Below are 5486 nucleotides of genomic sequence, written 5' to 3' on the forward strand. Positions count from 1 at the left end.
TTGTTCCCTATATAGTGCACTACTTTTGGCTCCCTATTCCATGTAAAGTGTATTACTTTTGGCTCCCTGTTCCCTATATAGTGCACTACATTTGGCTCCCTATTCTGAATGCAGTGCACTACTTTTGGCTCCCTATTCCATATATAGTGCACTACATTTGGCTCCCTATTCTGTATGCAGTGCACTACTTTTGGCTCCCTATTCCCTATATAGTGCACTACTTTTGGCTCTCTATTCCATATATAGTGCACTACATTTTGCTCCCTATTCCCTATAGGCCCTGGTCAAAAGTAGTCCACTATGTAGGTAGTAGGGTGCCATTTGGGACAGATATTTTGAACATTTAATTATTGTGTCGCCTCACTGGGAAGAGAGACAGAATAACAATACAAACACAACATGTCAAGGTCTCGTGTTTCATTAGCTGAAAAAAAGAATCCCAGAAATGTTCCATACGCACAAAAATATTATTTATCTCAAATGTTGTGCCCATCCCTGGTAGTGAGCATTTCTCCTTTGCCAAGATAATCCATCCACCTGACGGGTGTGGCATATCAGGATGCTGATTAAACAGCATGATATTTTACACAGGTGCACCTTGTGCTGGTTGGACAATAAAAAGGCCACTCTAAAATGTGCAGTTTTGTCACGCAACACACTGCCACAGATGTCTCAAGTTTTGAGGGGAGCGTGCAATTGGCATGCTGACTGCAGGAATGTCCACCAGAGAATTGAATGTTGATTTCTCCATCATTTAATAGAATGTGGCAGAACGTCCAACCGAACTCACAACTACAGACCACGTGTAACCACGCCAGCCCAGGACAGCCCAGGACCTCCACATCTGGCTTCTTCGACTGCATGATCATCAGCTGATGAAACTGAGGAGTTTTTTTAAATTGTATTTTACCTTTATTTAACCAGGCAAGTCAGTTAAGAACAAATTCTTGTTTTCAATGACGGTCTAGGAACAGTGGGTTAACTGCCTGTTCAGGGGCAGAACGACAGATTTGTACCTTGTCAGCTCAGGGATTTGAACTTGCAACCTTTCGGTTACTAGTCCAACACTCTAACCACTAGGCTACCCTGAGTATTTCTGTCTGTAATAAAGCCTAATGTGTGGAGAAAAACTCATTCTGATTGGCTGAGCCTGACTCGCCAGTGGGTGGGCCTATGTGTAGAGACGGCAGGGTGGCCTAGTGGTTAGAGTGTAGAGGTGGCAAGGTAGCCTAGCGGTTAGAGTGTAGAGGAGGCAGGGTAGCCTAGTGGTCAGAGTGTAGAGGAGGCAAGGTAGCCTCGTGGTTAGAGTGTAGAGGTGGCAGGGTAGCCTAGTGGTTAGAGTGTAGAGGCGGCAGGTAGCCTAGTGGTTAGAGTGTAGAGGGGGCAGGGTAGCCTAGTGGTTAGAGTGTAGAGGTGGCAGGGTAGCCTAGTGGTTAGAGTGTAGAGGTGGCAGGGTAGCCTAGTGGTTAGAGTGTAGAGGTGGCAGGGTAGCCTAGTGGTTAGAGTGTAGAGATGGCAGGGTAGCCTAGTGGTGAGAGTGTAGAGGCGGCAGGGTAGCCTAGTGGTTAGAGTGTAGAGGAGGCAGGGTAGCCTAGTGGTCAGAGTGTAGAGGAGGCAGGGTAGCCTCGTGGTTAGAGTGTAGAGGTGGCAGGGTAGCCTAGTGGTTAGAGTGTAGAGGTGGCAGGGTAGCCTAGTGGTTAGAGTGTAGAGGTAGCAGGGTAGCCTAGTGGTTAGAGTGTAGAGGTGGCAGGGTAGCCTAGTGGTTAGAGTGTAGAGGTGGCAGGGTAGCCTAGTGGTTAGAGTGTTGGACTAGTAACCGAAAGGATGCAAGTTCGAATCCCCAAGCTGACAAGGTACAAATCTGTCGTTCTGCCCCTGAACAGGCAGTTAACCCACTGTTCCTAGGCCGTCATTGAAAATAAGAATTTGTTCTTAACTGACCAACCTAGTAAAATTTAAAAAATTAAATTCACCCAAATTAGAGGGAAGTAATGACATGGAATGTTTCACATATTTGAAGCCCCATGACACATAAAGAAAAGAACCATGTTGAAATGTAACAAAAGTTTATGCATTTATTTTAACGGTCTGTAATAAACCATTTACTAATCAATACTCCCTCAAACCATTTACTAATCAATACTCCCTCAAACCATTTACCAATCAATACTCCCTCAAACCATTTACTAATCAATACTCCCTCAAACCATTTACTAATCAATACTCCCTCAAACCATTTACCAATCAATACTCCCTCAAACCATTTACTAATCAATACTCCCTCAAACCATTTACCAATCAATACTCCCTCAAACCATTTACCAATCAATACTCCCTCAAACCATTTACTAATCAATACTCCATCAAACCATTTACTAATCAATACTCCCTCAAACCATTTACCAATCAATACTCCCTCAAACCATTTACTAATCAATACTCCCTCAAACCATTTACTAATCAATACTCCCTCTTCAATAAACAAACTAATTATTCTTTACAATGACGGCCTACCAGGGAAAACAGTTGTTCAGGGGCAGACAGATTTTACCTTGTCAGCTCGGGGATTCGATCCAGTAACCTTTCGGTGACTGGCCCAATGCTCGAGCCACTAGGCTACCAGCTACCACATCAATACCACCACATTAGAAAACCATTTACTAATCAATACTCGCTCATTAATAAACCATTTACTAATCAATACTCGCTCATTAATAAACCATTTACTAATCAATACTCGCTCATTAATAAACCATTTACTAGTCAATACTCTCTCCTTAATAAACCATTTATGGATCATTAGTAAAGTCTTTTTGCAGTCCCTAATCTAAAGTGAGCACTATTTATAATTTATAAATACCTTATAAATGTATTGAGTGACCATGTCATTGGTAGACATTCCTGCAGTACCTGGTAATAGAATAAGCACACGACATTGGATGTTTAAGGATATACAGTGTAGTATTCAGACCCCTTTTTTCCACATTCAAGTCCGGTCTCCGGCAGGGCCACTCAAACGACATTCAGAGACTTGTCCCGAAGCCACTCCTGTGTTGTCTTGGCTGTGTGCTTAAGGTAATTGGCCTGTTGGAAGGTGAACCTTCGCCCACAGTCTTAGGTCCTGAGCGCTTTTCATCAAGCAGGTTTTCATCAAGGATCTCTCTGTACTTTGCTCCATTCAGCTTTGCCTCGATCCTGACTAGTCTCAAATAAAAACCACGGAGAGACCGACAGTAAGACAGCCAACTAACCTGTCTGTGGCCCTGGAGTAGTCTGTGTGTGTGTGTGTGGGTAGCTTAGCAGCCGGGCCATATGACCACTTCCATATTGAGCGAGTCATTGGTACTTCCTGCTTTAGTTTTTGCTTGTAAGCAGGAATCAGGAGGATAGAATTATGGTCAGATTTGCCAAATGGGGGGCGGTGGAGAGCTTTGTACGTGTCTCTGCGTGTGGAGTAAAGGTGGTCTAGAGTTATTTTTCCTCTGGTTACACGTGACATGCTGGTAGAAATGAGGTAAAATGGATTTAAGTTTGCCTGCATTAAAGTCCCCGGCCACTAGGAGCACCGCTTCTGGTTGAGCATTGTCTGGTTTGCTTATGGCCTTATACAGCTGGTTGAGTGTCTTAGTGCCAGAACCGGTTTGTGGTGGTTAATAGACAGCTACGAATAATATAGATGAGAACTCTCTTGGTAGATAGTGTGGTCTACAGCTGATCATAATGTACTCTCGCTCAGAGCAATACCCTGCCATGGAAAAACATCCCCCACATCATGATGCTGCCACCACCATGCTTCACCGTAGGGATGGTGCCAGGTTTCCTCCAGACGTGACGCTTGGCATTCAGGCCAAACAGTTCAATCTTGGTTTCATCAGACCAGGAATTTTAGCCAAGGGCTGAGAGAGACCAGAGCCAAGGGCTGAGAGAGACCAGACCTAATGTAGAGACGTAGAAGACAGCTGCTGCTAGCTAGCCAAGGGCTGAGAGAGACCAGAGCCCAGGGCTGAGAGAGACCAGAGCCCAGGGCTGAGAGAGACCAGAGCCCAGGGCTGAGAGAGACCAGAGCCCAGGGCTGAGAGAGACCAGAGCCCAGGGCTGAGAGAGACCAGAGCCCAGGGCTGAGAGAGACCAGAGCCCAGGGCTGAGAGAGACCAGAGCCCAGGGCTGAGAGAGACCAGAGCCCAGGGCTGAGAGAGACCAGAGCCCAGGGCTGAGAGAGACCAGAGCCCAGGGCTGAGAGAGACCAGAGCCCAGGGCTGAGAGAGACCAGAGCCCAGGGCTGAGAGAGACTAGAGCCCAGGGCTGAGAGAGACCAGAGCCCAGGGCTGAGAGAGACCAGAGCCCAGGGCTGAGAGAGACCAGAGCCCAGGGCTGAGAGAGACCAGAGCCCAGGGCTGAGAGAGACCAGAGCCCAGGGCTGAGAGAGACCAGAGCCCAGGGCTGAGAGAGACCAGAGCCCAGGGCTGAGAGAGACCAGAGCCCAAGGAACAAGCTGAAATACTGATCTATAAAAACCGTTAATGCACCAGTATTCATTAACAAAACTGCTATGCTTCCTTTTAAAGTTCCACTGATTCTGATATTGATTACTAAGTAAAGAACCATTTTAATTGGTCAATTACTTTCAGGAAAAACTTACAAATTTGTGAGCATAAAATGGTCTATTTACTTTTTTTTTCCAAGGAAACTTCAGAGAAAAGAGATTTGAGCGAATATGGATGAACGATCTTTCTTTCTCCAACAGCTTACGCCTGTGTCCAGAACATGTCCAGACACATGGGGTGTTTGAGTACGGGAGGCTGAGCAGTGACATTTCATGATTAACCTCTCCTATAGTAACTGTACTATATACCAGGATGTAAGAGAAGCCTGGCCAATGGGGATTTCTACTCCTGATCAGAGAAACTATGACAATAAAACAATTAGGATGTAAATACAAATTACCAACCTGCAATTGAATGACTTCGTTAGAGCAGAGAGAGGGAGAGCGAGGTAGAGAGGTAGAGGGAGGGAGAGAGGTAGAGGGAGAGGTAAAGGTAGAGAGGTAGGTAGAGAGGGAGAGGTAGAGAGAGGTAGAGAGACGTAGTGGGAGGTAGAGGGAGGGAGAGAGGTAGAGGGAGAGGTAAAGGTAGAGAGGTAGGTAGAGAGAGGGAGAGGTAGAGAGAGGTAGTGGGAGGTAGAGAGGTAAAGGTAGAGAGGTAGGTAGGGAGAGGTAGAGAGAGGTAGAGAGAGGTAGAGGGAGGGAGAGAGGTAGAGGGAGAGGTAAAGGTAGAGAGGTAGGTAGGGAGAGGTAGAGGTAGAGAGAGGTAGTGGGAGGTAGGGGGAGGGAGAGAGGTAGAGGGAGGGAGAGAGGTAGAGGGAGGGAGAGAGGTAGAGGGAGGGAGAGAGGTAGAGAGGTAGGTAGAGAGAGGGAGAGGTAGAGAGAGGTAGTGGGAGGTAGGGGGAGGGAGAGAGGTAGAGGGAGGGAGAGGTAGAGGGAGAGGTAA

Source organism: Oncorhynchus masou, chromosome 29, assembly GCF_036934945.1.
Source record: "Oncorhynchus masou masou isolate Uvic2021 chromosome 29, UVic_Omas_1.1, whole genome shotgun sequence".
Lineage (NCBI taxonomy): Eukaryota > Metazoa > Chordata > Actinopteri > Salmoniformes > Salmonidae > Oncorhynchus > Oncorhynchus masou.